Source organism: Trachypithecus francoisi, unplaced genomic scaffold, assembly GCF_009764315.1.
Source record: "Trachypithecus francoisi isolate TF-2019V2 unplaced genomic scaffold, Tfra_2.0 Contig01461, whole genome shotgun sequence".
NCBI lineage: Eukaryota > Metazoa > Chordata > Mammalia > Primates > Cercopithecidae > Trachypithecus > Trachypithecus francoisi.
In genome coordinates, this window is record NW_022681433.1 from 5,243,238 (window position 1) to 5,259,366 (window position 16,129).

Here is a 16,129-nt window from a genome sequence, read left to right on the forward strand (position 1 = left end):
GATCTTAAAATATATTTAAAGGATGTATAACACACTATGTAATATCTATGATGGTTAAACCTGAAGAAAACTAGAACTTACTTTATTTGTGATTGGTCTAAAATATTAAGTAAAACATGAATGAGGAAGGTACAGTATATCAAGAAGTTAGTTTCAAAAAAAAAAAAAGTTTAGTTGAACTGAAGAATTAATTACAGCTTTCTTCTCATTCCAGATTGACAGTCTTCGGGTGCTGCCCAGTAGCAGAGTAACTGTTTGATCTTTTTAGCCCAAGTTCATCCTCTCAGACACTTTAGCCCTTTTGAGGTATCCTATAAAATACTGAGGTATGTGAAAGAGTATTTCTTTTTAAGTACTATTTAGATTTTATTTCTTCCTAAATTTCTTCCCTAATTACTTTCATCAGATGGATTATAAACAGTTTCTGCTAAAAATCACCCGGCAACTTTACATAGATAGCTGTGCCACAATAACTGATAGTACTCAGTGCAGAAATCAATCACACCCACCTCTCCTGGCTGTGACATTTTCTATAACTAATCTAAAAGACTTCCTGTTGTCTACTACCTTTAATTAAATTATCTATCACAGGCAACCTTTTGCATACGAATTACTTTTTTGTTAATATCGTATCTTTTTGTAATGTTTTTGAAGACATTTTAAGAAACAGTAATCCAAATTTAAGCTAAAATTCCAAAGCATGTATTACTTCCAATGAATATAATTCAACAGGGGTATGAATTGATGGAGAGAAAATCTTCCATTTGGCCTCAGTGTTAAGGGTTGGGTTCTTGCCCTTGTTTGTAAGGCGACTTAAATTTCTGCTTCCAGTCCTGTTCAGTACCCCATAAAGCACTTTTGTGTGAATGAGAATAAAACCATTGCTTCTGGCAACTGCAACATAATGAGCATGTAGCTTGACAAGCATATCACAGGCTGCATTTCAGACTGTGCTTACCCTCTCCATCAGGCACCATCCTGCAGGGCTATTGTATGCAGTGAATTTATTTGGAACCAATGACATGCTCATCTGATAAAAAGCACAACAGTTAATGTAGTTACAGGTGAGAACTCAAGCAGCTTCACTCCAAGTGCTGATTCTTCTGCCTCAGAATTTCCTCAGTTGTCCTTAATTCAAAGTAGAATTAAGTAGGTTTAATAGGACAGATTCTCCTTAGGCATCAGAGTCCACGTAACCAAACTAAGAAATGCATTGGAATATGGACATCTGATGAGGTCGCTTGATAAGCTGATCCCTAGATATAGTCCCTGTACCTCTGATTTTCCTGTGAGATCCCAGTACTCGCTCCTTGCATCCCCAGGCCCATGTCACCATCATACAGGGTAGAGGTGCAGGATGGAAGAGCCCAGTGGCCCTATAACTTCCAGCTAAATAGAGAAGACTGTCCTGAATGGCCCACCATTCTCTGGGATTCTAACTGCATTGATCACATCAGGGTTCACATGGATATTTACCTTAGGCAGTGCAGTATTTCCGAGACTTCCAGAGGATCCATCTGTACGTGGACTCTTATTCTTTCCTACCTTATTAAAACCCTTCCCCTGTGTCATCTCCCAGTTCCGTTTTGTTACCCTAAAACTCGCCTACATCCTCCAACTCTGCCATAAGTGTTCTCTATATTTTGAAAACCTCCTGCCACACAGTTGAGTGTACTTTCCCTTCACACTCTTCAAGTCAAGATTTATGATTTTTGACTTTCTGTACCTCAAGGTCTTGATGAGGTTAAATACACTCTATTTATTTCATGTGACTTGAGACTCTAATTATTAAATGTGACTTTATTCTTTCTCATACTGCCCCTTCAAGCCCATTCTCTCAAGTTGTTCTTGCCTGTGTCTTGGTGAAAATCACAGGATCCATAGATTTTCCTGGTGATTCTCAGTTACTTTTAGGTAGTACAATGTCCATTGTAGTTTAATGATCACATAAATGTAAAACTTCCCCTCCTTCCTGGTTTGTGACTACAAACTGTAGGTGAAAGGGAGCTATAGTTGGCTTCTTCCTAATTCTTGCACCAACTCTGTCACTGCATGTCACCACCTGCTGTTTGGAGCCCCTCCAGGGTCCCAGTGGAAGAAAGGAGAAGTGATAAGGGAAAGAAAAGCTGTTACTTGTCTGGTGCATGTATCATTTAGCATGTTGCATTCTGTCCATCAGGTGACAAAACTCTCACTCTTTCTCCTGTTGGAGCTTTGGTGGGTTCTCAGGAGATGATTCCTGGGTATCTCTCAATTACGCTATTTTCAACCTGGGAAATTCTGCATCTGACTGGCCATGTACAACTCTAGTTTACCTCCCTTGTTTTTCTTAAATGTTTGCATCTTCTGGGTCATTTCACATTTCCAGGTAGGCCTCTTGAATGAAGCTTTCTCAAGACTACTTAATTTTGGTTCTTGGATAAGATCCATGTCTGGCCACAGGAAATTTCCATATATTCTGGCACCCTCTAAAGTCTTAGACTAGGCTCATCAATTAGTAGCCCTGTTTGCCCAGGAGACTTACCCATTTTCATAGCTGAAAGTCCCATCTCCTGGAAACTCCCTCAGCCCTGGGAAAACCAAACCTCTTGGTCATTGTGCCTTGAGGTACAGAAAAATTCTCCCTTCTCTGATGCCTGTAGGGCCAGCTATAACCGAGCCATCTCACATTTAAATTCTAATAGGTAGGAGGCACATACCTGTTCTTATAATATTCAAAGTCTAAAAACTAATGCTAAGCTCCCTCTAAGTTGTTCTTTCTGAAGATGTTTCATTTGACTCAGTGAAGAGGAGGCATCCACTTCTTCCCCTCACCAAGGAAGTGGGGGACAGAACACTCAGCTCATGAAGCAAAGGTCTCCAGGAGAGCAGATGACGGGCTCATGCTAGTGCAACCTGTTTCTCAGTCTTACGGATAACCTGTACACATGGTCTAGCAACTTGCTTTAGAATATGGGGTTACTTGAATCAGCTGTGTTGCTGCTGACTTTTGAGATCTTTACCAAGATGCTGAGTCAATAAGAATAATATTTAATATCATATTTCTAGACCTAAACATGAAGTTAGTGTTCTCTGTTCCTTTAAGTCTATCTCTTCTTCCTTCAAGATTAACAGTAACTTTGAAATGTCTGACATCAGATTAGCCACTTGATCATCTTCTTTGTTACTTTTAAAAATGGCTACGAGGTTTTATGTGGTCATTACAAGAGTTTCCCTACATGAAAATCATTTTAAATGTCTATTTTATGTTATTACCTAGTATGTGTTGATTTCAGAAAAATATATTGTCCTCACATATTGCTCCTCCTGTATTCTTTTTCATTTAAGTACAATACTTAATTTTAAAAAAAAAACAACCATTATAGTTTATTTTTTTTTTTTTTTTTTGGGACGGAGTCTGGCTCTGTCGCCCAGGCTGGAGTGCGGTGGCCGGATCTCAGCTCACTGCAAGCTCCGCCTCCCAGGTTCACGCCATTCTCCTGCCTCCGCCTCCCAAGTAGCTGGGACTACAGGCGCCCGCCTCGTCGCCCGGCTAGTTTTTTGTATTCTTTAGTAGAGACGGGGTTTCACCGTATTAGCCGGGATGGTCTCGATCTCCTGACCTTGTGATCCGCCCGTCTCGGCCTCCCAAAGTGCTGGGATTACAGGCTTGAGCCACCGCGCCCGGCAGTTTATTCTTAATAGTAAGGTGTAAATATATGTTGAGTTTATTTTAGGGAATGCTAAGCTTGACCAAAGGATATTGCAACAGAGTTTGAATTTTCAGCTCAGGCAACTAGGCACATTCAGTAGTTTTTAACACAAGCATCAGACCATTCCATTTTAAACTCCCGGTCAAAAGTCTGTCGATGACTCATCTGTATTTTCTCACAAAGAAACATATGTACACACACAAACACACACACATTCATAAACACTGTCAATGATCTGAATATTATGAGTTTTTTGTGAATTTAGAACAGATTTATTTTCATTTTATGCATTCCCTTTCTGATCACTCTACTCCCATCTCAGGGGAAGAAGACAAACCTTTAAAGCAAATCCTATGTCCATTGTGCATCATAAGAAGACAATATTCAGTAGTAATTCTCAACGATAGAGATACTCTTCAAACACCTGCAGACAATAAAATGATAATTTTTAGCCTTGGGTTAAGTAATCATCTGCTCTCTGCCATTAGATACCTATTGCATAAACATTTCTTATTCTCCTTTGTTACCAAAAAACAGACATCATTAATTATGGAGCTGAAACCCAATGCAGGTAGTTTGGTGCTTCTTTGAGAGGTAGTCTTATAGCAAAAACACAGCTCATTCAGGAGAAAAACATCAAAATGAATTCACTTTGAAGGTCATATATTGATATCTAAAGAATGTGCTGGTAAATACCTTCATTTCCCCAAATGTATAATTTTGCTTCAATTATAATTATATGTGAAAGCCACATCAATTGGTGTTAAAAGCTGAGAATATGTAATAAAAACACTAAAACACATGAGAAATTTATGACACCAAAGATTCAAATAATTCACAAGTCCTGAGAAGTCATCGGTAGCTACCATCACCTCCATGCTCCAAATGGTTAAGTATCACACAATTTTAATGTATGTGTGGAGTCTGAACTCTACCATATTATAATTGCATGGACTTGGGCAAATCAGTTCCAATGACTAACAGACTTCCCACTTCTTAACATTAAGAAATGTTTCTAGTGAAGCTGTTTTTAAAAAATACAGTGTAGTGACAATGATTTGGGGGGGCTGAGAAAAACATTACATGAAGAGTATATAGTCAGTAATTGCATATATTTTTAGCCAATCTTACCTGTATAGTAGCTCTTAGTGTCTGAAGCTAACTAATGGAAATATGATACACATGAACCTTCCCTCAGGTGTAGCTATGGAAAGATAATGGCTGACAGTCACTGAAGTACTTTCCCAAGAACTTGTAGCATAACTTAGCCAGCACTTACTTTGGGTGAGATGATATGGAAAAATACAAATGGTTAAGTTTTTACAACTGCCAAGGCATATGTTTGTAAAACTTCCGAATATTGAGGACAAAAGAAGCTATAAGTCAGAGAAAAAACAGGTCACACAAAAATGGTTAGGTGCCCAGACGACTGGGTGCTTTTAATAGAAGCACTGACAGCTTGAAGGCAGTGAAGACATGGTTTCAAAAATCCGAGGTTAAAAACATTTCCAACCTCGAGTACTATACTAAGCTAATATTAGGCAAGAATGACGATAGAAAGATTACATATATATATATGTATATAGCCTCAGAAATTTAACTTTTTATGCATTCCTTCCATATTCTGCCATGATAAGGAAGTAAATTATTAGGTTGGTACAAAAGTTATTGCTTTTTTTTGCCATTGAAAGTAATGGCAAAACTGCAGTAACATTTGCATCAACATAATAAAAAGAGAAATATAAGCTACACCAAACAGGGGATACAAACAAACATTATGGATAAGATGAAGGGATATCCCAGGGAAGCAAATATGCACCCACCTCACAGAGCAATGAGACAAAACTGGAATATGTCAGAACCTCTGGGAGGGATGATTCCAAAAAGAAGACATTGATGCAATACCTACTGCATTTGCATGGATTAAAAGCAAATTTAGATAATTATTGGAAAGCCAGTGTTGGAAATAACAAGTAATGTTTAGTATACTGAACAAATGAAAAAAAAAAAAAAAAAAAAAGCAACATGGATACTAATAGACCTAGGGAACAACAGCCAAAAGATTTGTGCAAGAAAGGAAAACTAGTCATGGTGCAAAATATGTTCAGTTGTGCATAGCATATGTGTAATTTTGGTAATACAAACACAGAAATCTGATATAACCAAACTTACCATATAAAATATTGAGAAGGTAAAAAAAAAATGTATTTGGTGTGTATTGGTATGATATTAGATTAGGGGTTGAAATTGGGACATCAGTAGAAAATTTCTAGTATTAAAAAACCAGGAATTAGTAATATAAGTGAGCTTAGTAGAGATGTGAAAGTAAATATCTAGGCCGGGCGCGGTGGCTCAAGCCTGTAATCCCAGCACTTTGGGAGGCAGAGACGGGCGGATCACGAGGTCAGGAGATCGAGACCATCCTGGAGAACACGGTGAAACCCCGTCTCTACTAAAAAAAAAAAACAAAAACTAGCCGGGCGACGTGGCGGGCGCCTGTAGTCCCAGCTACTCGGGAGGCTGAGGCAGGAGAATGGCGTGAACCCGGGAGGCGGAGCTTGCAGTGAGCTGAGATCCGGCCACTGCACTCCAGCCCCGGTGACAGAGCAAGACTCCGTCTCAAAAAAAAAAAAAAAAAAAAAGAATAAGCTAAAGAGTTTCAAGTAGTTGCTTTTAGGGAGGAACCTGAGGGAAAGGGAAGACAAGGAGCTTTTTCTTATTTCCTAGTTGATCCTTATCCATATCGTATTGATCCTTATCCATCCTTGCCTGTCCTCCTCAGGCTTTCTGGAAGGCTGCCCTCTATGGTTTACAATACCCAGACTCCTTTGCCCTCTGACTTGCAGCTGGGTTTGTCCAATGGTACATACTAAGAGGAAATTTAAATATCAAAGGGCAGGAAGAGAGGAAGATAAAAGTATTTACCTTTATCCCTCCTGCTTTCTGACTCTCTCTTGCACTAACAAGTATCCCCCTTCCAGGCTTGACCTCTCACCTGAACAGAATTAATGAATAAATTCAAAATTCAAATAGAAATAGTCAGTTGTATGACCTATGTTTCCTTTTTCATTTTAAGCATGATAAAATCTTAACCATTGACGTATTAGGCAGCTGACAGTTAGAATATATTTAGAATAAATGCATGTATACTTGCCCAGTATAATAGATACAAGCTTGAATATTTGTTCCAGAGAATTGAGACTTGGTCTGTTCCTGGAAACTCATTTTTAGACTTACCTCTGTGCTCTGGTAGTGCAGTAGACATGAGCATGGCTGAGGATTCTGTCAAGATTGCTGAAATCAGACACTACTTGAAGATATTAAGGGACTTTATATTGTAAAACCCTGGAATCGTTCCCAGTCCACCCTCAACTGACTGGCATGCACCCATACACCCAAATATGTGCACACACACACACATACACAGACCTGAGAAAAAAATGAGAGAGGCTACCTACACCCCCCCCACCCACCAAAAAAAAAAATACACCCAAGGACATGGACCTTGCCTGAGGTACTGCAAAATGTAGAGGGAACAGACACTGATAATGTGACAATTTGCATTTTTCAATATTAAACAAGAAAACCCGAGGCTTTGTACAATATTCTTAAGGAACTATTGTAAATATAATATATGTGAGCTACTACAGTAGCCTTATCAGGAAACCTACCTTTAGCTGACCTCAGTGACGATGAAAATGCAGTGCTGACCTGTCTACCTGTACAAGCACTTACAGGTAATTTGAAAAGAATGCAAATTCGAATGTCTATTGGGCCACTGGCAAAAACAGCTACAAGAGGCTACCATAATAATCTCTGAAAACAGTAGTTTGCAAGAACAGGTCAGGACGAGATCAGGGAAGGAGGGTGGCGATGATGATCATAGTAGATCAATACTGACACTGTCTTGATTCCTTACATTGTATTGTATACATTTAGTTTACCCTGAGTAGTAATCCTCAACCTGCCTCTTCATCTTTCTCTCCAAACACCAATCTAAGAGCATATGGACAACCTATTTATATGTTTCTGTTTGAAAAATGTCCATGATATAAATTGGTTAATCTCTTTTAATTGTCCTTCCACATCAGCTCGCTTTGCTTTAAGATCCACATCTTATTCTGTTATCTGATATACACAGAAAACTACTTCTAAAAATATTTTCTGTAACTTGCATGGTTCATCAGATGCTGAATAATAAAACAAGGCTAATTTTCATATTTTATGTCTTAACATCTCATTATAGTTAATAATAATTGGGAAAATATATAAACTGGGGAAGAGCTCAATTTAGGAAACACAGTGTCTTAATAAAGCCACAGATAAATTGTGACTTTGCATTATCTCTTTTTCTACCCACTGTGTTCACCCTTTTTAAGAACTCAAACTGGCTGGTTTTTATACTGCCCTTCAATCTCATGTGACAAATACTCATTGATTATTTAGCGTTTCCCAGGAACGATGTTAAGGAACTCTCATAGAGGTAGGAATTGAGTCCATGTCATCTGACCTCAAGTGCAGTGCTTAATCAACCACCATTCACTACCTCCATTCTAATGGACTTGTGATTAGTTGCTTAAGACATTTCATCATTCTGAAGGTGAAATAAAAAGTAGTCCTTTATTTTATGATTTAATACAAAATGTACTTATCTTCTTCACATGAAGTCATGTATTCTCCTTAGTGAGAAACAAGTGGAAGAAATACAGTGTTATAATTGAGAAACAGATGGCTCCTGTAGTAGGCAAATTAATGACCTCCCCAAATATATTTAAGCCCTGCCAGGCTCAGTGGCTCATGGCTGTAATCCCACCACTTTGGGAGGCTGAGGCAGGCAGATCCTTTGGGGTCAGGAGTTTGAGACCAGCCTGACCAACACGGTGAAACCCCGTCTCTACTAAAAGTACAAAAATTAGCTGGGCATGGTGAGGCACGCCTATAATCCCAGCTACCTGGGATGCTGAGGCAGGAGAATCACTTGAACCCAGGAGGTGAGGCTGCAGTGAACTGAGATCGTGCCACCGCACTCCAGCCTGGGTGACAGAGCAAGACTTTGTCTAAAACAAAAAAGAGATTCAAGCCCTAATCCCCAGAACATGTTACCCTGTGTGGCAAAGGAAACTGTACAGATGTGATTAAATTAAGGCTCCTGCAATAGGGAAATTATCCTGGATCATCCAGATAGGCCCAGCGTAATCAGCAGAGTTCTTACAAGAGGGAGCAGGTGATGTGATGACAGAAGCGGAGGCTGAGTGATGTAGCCATGAGCCTAGAAATGGGAGCTTACTCTGGAAGCTGGAAAACACGTGTAATAAATGGATTCTTCTCTAGCACCTGCAGCAGGAACACAGTTTTGTCACCAGCTTGATTGTGATGCTTTGTACTTCTGACCTCCAAAAACGTAAGAAAATAAACATGTTATTTTAAGCCACTGAGTTTGTGGTAATTTTGTTACAGCAGCAGTGGGAAATTCATGCAGTTTCTTTTAGTTCACCAAGCACAAATCTTACATACGACTTGCCAGAGTATGAGGGCACAGTGCAAACAAAACACAATCTCCTTTTTATCCACTAGGTGCATATATGTTTGCTCTTTGTCTTCTAGTCCTACTCACTGATGTGTATGTCATTCATAGACTTCTAAAGCAATCTTTCATTTCTTTCTCAACTGTAGTTAGCCTTCTGTATCCATCAGTTCCATATCAGTGGATTCAACCAACTATATGTAGATTGTAAGTATTCAAAAAAATTTTTTCACAAAGTTACAAAAAGAAAAACTTACATTTGCTACATGCCAAGTACTATGTTGAATCCATGAGAATAAAGTAACGTTTAGGCATTGTGTTAGGTATTATTATATACTAGTTTCCATAGGAACACAGCAGGTGCTATTCTATGTGCATTTTCAGCACTCCTGGAACCAATTAAAGTCAGCCAGATGTTAAGTGAAAACCATTTTTTAAACATGAAAAGGAGTCAGAGTAATACAGCATGTAGAGAGTATCACTTATATGATAAATGTTGTAGTATATAGTATGTATATATAGTGCATTTTTACATATATGGTGTAAAGGTAAACTATCTCATTATAGTAGACTCTAGTCCTTCCCCTTCCAAACCTAAAACTTCTCCAAGAGTTTTATTATTTTCTTCATTTAAATTTCTAGAAACAAAACTTATGTTAGTCTTTTCATTAATATATGGAAGGACAGATATTAGTTTTACTTTTTATCGTTCATCTTTCTATAGGTAGCCATTGTTTCAAGTTATAGTCTTTTCTAATTTTTCTTAAACACTATCTGGTTTTCCTTCAAATGAATTTTATATAAATGATCTTATCCAGATATAATGTATATACCATAAACTGTACATATTTAAAATATACAATTGGACAAGTTTTGACATGTTGCTAAGTCAGCAACCATCACCAGAATCAAGAAAATGAACATAACCTTCTGCCCCCTTAAAATTGTCTTCTGCCCTTGTGTAATTCCCCTCAGGTACCGCCTACCCTCAGCTGTAGACAACCATTGAACTGCTTTGTGTCACTCTGGATTAATTTACATTTTCTAGAGTTGTATATAAATGTTATACCATATGTTCACATTTTAATCTTGTTCTTTCCTTCAGTACATTTTTTTGGGATTTATCCTTGCTGCATGTATCAAGAGTTCATTTATTTTTAAGGCTAAATAAGATTCCATTCTATGAATGTATCATAATTACCTTTTCAATTCACCTGTTGATGGACATTTGGATTATCTCTAGTTTTTGGGTATTACAAATTAATCTGCTGTAAACATTCAGGTAATATGTTTATATGGGTGTACGTTTTCATTTCTCTTGGGTAAATTACCTATGGGTGGTATGATCATCATACGCTAGGTGGAAAAAAGGTGCCAAACTTTTATTCTTTTCTTTTGGAGACAAGGTCCAACTCTGTTGCCCAGACTAGAGTGCAGGGGCTTGATCGTGGCTCACTGCAACCTCCAACTCCCAGGCTCAAGCCATCTTCTCAGCCTCCTGAGTAGCTGGAAGTACAGGTGTGCACCACAATGCCCAACTGATTTCTGAATTTTTGGTAGAGATAGGGTTTTGCCATGTTACCAAGGCTGGTCTGGATCTGAGCTCAAGCGATCTGCCCCACCTTGACCTCCCAAAGTGCTGAGATTATAGGCTTGAACCACTGCACCTAGTCCTGCCAAACTTTTAAAACCATAATTGTATGAATACTATTTTTCATTCTCACCAACAATTATACAAGTTCTAGTTGTTTCTCATTCTCTCCAAGACTTGGTGCGATCTGCCATTATATTGGTTGTATAATGACATCTAATTTTATTTTGCATTTCCCTAATGACTGTGAGGTTGAACATCATTTTGTCCGATTGTCATCCATTTATCTTCTGTTAATGAGGGCTCTGTTCAAATGCTTTGTACATTTAAAAAACGAACTGTTGATATTGTCTCATATTGAGTTTTGAGAAGTATTAGACAATTACCATTTCTTTTCACTGCAATATATGATAGAATTCATCAGTGAAGCCATATGGGCCTGGAGTTTTCTTTGTGGGGAAGTTTTTAGCTAAAATTCAATTTCTTGAATAGATATAGAACTTTTCTTGCTATCTTTTTCTTTTTAGGTGAACTTTAATAGATTGTGTGTTTCAAGGCATTTTTCCCACTTTATAAATGCTATATAATTTATTCACATTAAGTTGTTAATAATATTGCTTATTTTCCTTTAGTTATCTATCGATGCTGGAGCAGTGTCACTTCTCTTACTACATATAATATTGGCAATTTATGTCTTCTCTTTGGTTGTTGGGTAGTTTGCCTATTTTAATATCCTGATACTCTCCAGTGCAGTGTGGATTTCTCCTACTGTGTAATGTCAGGTAAACGTTCAAGTTAATATTCCTTCTTCTTATTTCTAACACATTGAGTTAGAATAGCATATTTTAGCTCATTATGTTGTGAATGATATAGACTTTGCTATATTTTTCTATATTTAAACACCAATATCTGAATTTTCTAGTAGAATGGTGCATATTATTGAAAGAGGGGCTCTTTGAGTAAAAAAATATGGATTTGAATCCTGAATAATATCCATCATGATCTCCAGTTATCTCATGTGTGAATGAGGATAATACTACTTATCTTTTAGTCACTGGGAAGACTAAATGAGGTAAACTACATAAAGCATAGTAATTGACACATAAAACGTTAATCAGTATATAACATTATTTGATTTTTAATTAATCTACACTATTTTCTATCCATTGTCATTTTATTTCTTGTTTCAGATAAAAATTCAATGAATAAATATTTATTAATCTCCTAAATGATTTTTTCAGAAGGCATATTATGTTTTTGCATTCAGAATTATAAAAGCAATATTCTTGCCTCTTAAATTAGACTTGGTCAGAATTCCATTCAAATGGTCAGAGAAAAGACTATCCATTATACAGTATTTGAAAAACAGACTTTTTGCATTAATATAGAAGTTTGCATGGCTTTGCCTTTAGAAACAAAAACAGGGCTCTCTTTTCCCCCTTCTTGAAGTGCCTTGCCAATCACATGGCACAGTGATATCAGATAGCAATGGCAGATATCATTACAAGGATAGCAGACACAGTAAGAACTGGATTACTTCACAGAACATAATATGCTTTATTCAGGAATAAAGAAAATCATGCAATGGAAGAGAACCTAAAGTAGAAACAGAATATTGCAAAGATCACAAAATATTCAAGTGTACTTATTTTTTTCTTTAGTGACAGAAATATTTTAATAGTACTCAGGCTGGTCTTGCACTCCTGGGCTCCAGCCATTCTCCATCCTCAGCCTCCTAAGTAGCTGGAACTACAGGCACATTACAACACACCTGGCTCCAACATACTTTTTGAGTGCATATATGACCCATAGGAACTCTAAGAAATAGTTTGCTATATTTGTTTTAAAGAAATTAGAGGTCCTTCAATGGTAGTTGGAGTCTGAAGGTTATGAACTAACATGAAAGTTAGAATCCTGCATTTGTATCAAAAGAATCATGGTAATATGATTTAACAAAAAAACCATAACCAACCATAAATATGATGTCAAATTTTTTCTTATAGAAACTATTATGGTATGGGTTAAAACACACACAATTAGAGACGTCGACTATTTTTAAATCTAACAAGTCAACGTCACATGTTTAAATAATACATGCTGATGATACTTAGAATTCCTGCTCCAGCACTGATCTCAACTGCCTTCTACTCTAATGGTCAATAGCTACCTAAAAATCAACATGTCTAATTTAGAAAGAAATTTTGTTTTTTTTCTTGTGCCCAAATTTTTCTATTTCATTCTTCTCCATTTTAGTAAATAACATACTGATATTCAGGCCAAAAATCCCTACTAATCATTGATTTCATCTTTTATTCTTTTTTTCCCCTTCTTCCCTTTCTTCCTTCCTACCTTCCTACTTTCCTATCTCCTGCCTTTCTCCCTTGCTTTCTTCCTTTTCTTTCTTGTTATATTCTAGAAAACATAGCAATGCCTAGAATGTACTAATAGCTCAATACATATTTATTAACTGATTGGATGAATGAATACATAATTGATAATAATTAGAAAAATGAACTATTGCACTGTGAGCTTCCGCTGGATATATATTGTATCAGTTAGGGTTCTTTGGGAAGCAAATATTGAGAACCAGTTGGGAATGCAAAACTTTTATTGGGTACGTAGGGCAGCTGAAGGAAATACCTGTGAAAGAGGAAAGAGGAGGAAGCCAGATTGATCAAGGAAAGTCTTCAGACCACAATGCAAATGTGACAGCTGGGAAAACAAAGGGGACATGAAGTGGAATTTTCCAGGGAGACCTTCAGACTGCAATACAGACTTGACAAGGTTTTGGGTAGCCAAGAGGAGAGCTTCAGAATGAAGATTATTCATTATAGGACTTCTGTATTGGGCAGAAATGGCCAGGCCCTAGCAGCTCCAACATGCTCAGTCATTGGTTCAGAACTGTCCAGAAAAAAATGCAGTCTCCATTCAAATTTTGTGGCAGAACCGAATGGTGCTACAGCTGGAAGCATATAAGTATCTGTTGTCTTCACAGTTACACAAGCATGATCTTGAAAGAGCTCTGAGAAAAGAACCTCTAAAGCTTACCTGTGTGTGTGTGTGTGTGTGTATGTTCTAATTCATTGATAACTTACTCATATAAAGTACACATACATTAAGCTTATAATAAAGCTTATAGCAACTCAGGGAAATTTTACAATGTAATCATATTGTGTAATCACCACCAAGGTAAAAATATAGACAATTACAAAGAACCTCAAAAGCCTCTACCCTGCCCACTTTCCGTTATCGATCCCAAAGGTAACTAGCATAAATTAGTTTTGTTTGCTTGTGAAATGTTATTAATGAAATGGCACTGTATATACTTCTTTGTGCCTACTTTAATTCGCTTACATTTACATCGATAGCATTCACAAATGTGGTCATCTGTGACAGTAGTTCCTTAACTATAATTGCTGAAAAATAAAGATATTACTATGTATCTATAAGTGCATGTCTATTTATGAAAAGAAAGGCAAGATATGCCAGCCTTCTGAAGCTTAAAACTCCTTACTCTTATTTCATAGATTTTCCTACTACATTTTGCATTCACTTTGGAAAAAATAACAGCAAACATCTTCTCAATTGTTGACTTTTTTATAGAAAGATGTTGAAAATTGATAGTGCAATTGCTGTCATCATTATGATGCTTCAGAACCCAAGAGCAGCTTTTTAAAAATATAATGTAACAGTCATTTCCCTCCAAATTACAGATTCGGTAGGTCTAAAGTGTAATTTGTAATTTGCAAATCATTTTTTAAAAATAAGTAGTTCAAGGGATTCTCTGGCTATGGCTCAGACCCTGTCTCCCAATCACTCCTATAATCAAGTACTCTACCTTCAGGAAAATGAAAACCGACTCCATTTTTTTTATACTTGTAAGAAATATACTTTCTATGGGATTTTTTCATATTTCCCCATACCAAAATATAGGAAAGGATAGAAATAAAGAGGAATTGATATTCCCTTCAGGTTGACTAAACTTTAGATAGATTTTTTTTTTTCTGACTATAGGCCCCTAATTTATCTTTTCTCAGAGCTTTTACCTTGGGAAACTTGCAATTGCAAATCCAATTATTTCTTTGCCTTTTTGAGATGTTCAGCTTCTTCTCATCTCTTGCCAGTTGTACAATCCAGAGATGTCTTTCTCAAGTACCTGGAAGCCAACTCTGAAATGTAACATCAAGAATACACTGCTCCATTATGGAAAACAGTAATTAAAATTAAAATTAAAAAAAAAATAGAACTACCATCTGACTCAGCAATCTCATTTCTGGGTACATATCCAGAGGAAATAAAATCAGATACCCAAAGAATGGTTGCACTCCCATGTGCATTGCTCTATTATTCACATAGCCAAGATAAAGAACAGCCTAACAGGTGAATGGATTAAATAATGTGATATATATGTATATATAAAATCCCATGTGTACAAACAGTGTATAGATATATGGCTATTTGGATATGTATGTGCGTGTGTGTGCATATATATATATATATATGCACACACACAATGAAATATTATTCCATCTTTTTTTAAAAAGGATATCTTTTCATTTGCAACAACAAGGATGAGCTTGGAGAACATTGTGTTAAGGGAAATAAGCCAGGCATAGAAAGACAAATACTGCATAATCAGACTTATATGTAGAATCTTAAAAAAAGTCCAACTCCTAGTAACAGAGAATAGAATGGTGGTTACCGGGGGCTGGATATGGTGAAAAAGGAAGATATTGGTCAAAACATACAACCTTTCAGTTATACAGTGAATGCGTTCTGGAGACTTAATATACAGCATGGTGGCTACACTTAATGATAATATATTGTCATTAATATAATGTAATGTCTTGAAATTTGCTGAGAGAACAGATCTCAAGTGTTCTCACTACAAAAAAGGCAATTATGCGAGATGATGGGTATGTTAATTAGCTTGACTATGGGAATCATTTCACAATGTATACATTTATCAAAATGTGAAATTGCACATCTTAAATAAATATATATATATATATAATTTGCCCATCATACCTCAGTAAAACTAAAAAGAAGAAAAAAGAAAAAAATAGCACTCCTATCTCCCAAGCTCTGTGGAGTGTAAGAACTTACCTTAGATAAATCCAATTAGCATACACAGATGGTCTAAACACATTGACCAACTTCACTCCTAATGTCCTCCAGTACTTTCCAGTAGCTCAGCCCAGCAACTAAAAATTTCCCTGCTTTGCTTTAGCTGGAGTTTAATCTCTCTTCTTTACTGCAATAGTCTTAACCCCTGTGGAAATTGCCTTGAATAGAGTCTTTTCTTGCCTGATTAATTCTGTT

General features: G+C 36.8%; 1 long non-coding RNA gene across 1 annotated transcript in view; it reads left to right on the forward strand.

The window, feature by feature from the left end:
- LOC117097096 overlaps positions 1-16,129 on the forward strand; it is a 203,099-nt gene that overhangs the window by 161,453 nt on the left and 25,517 nt on the right. The window contains exon 3 of the long non-coding RNA XR_004442814.1: positions 215-326. This is a non-coding gene — a long non-coding RNA (uncharacterized LOC117097096). The remainder of the gene's footprint in view (positions 1-214; positions 327-16,129) is intronic.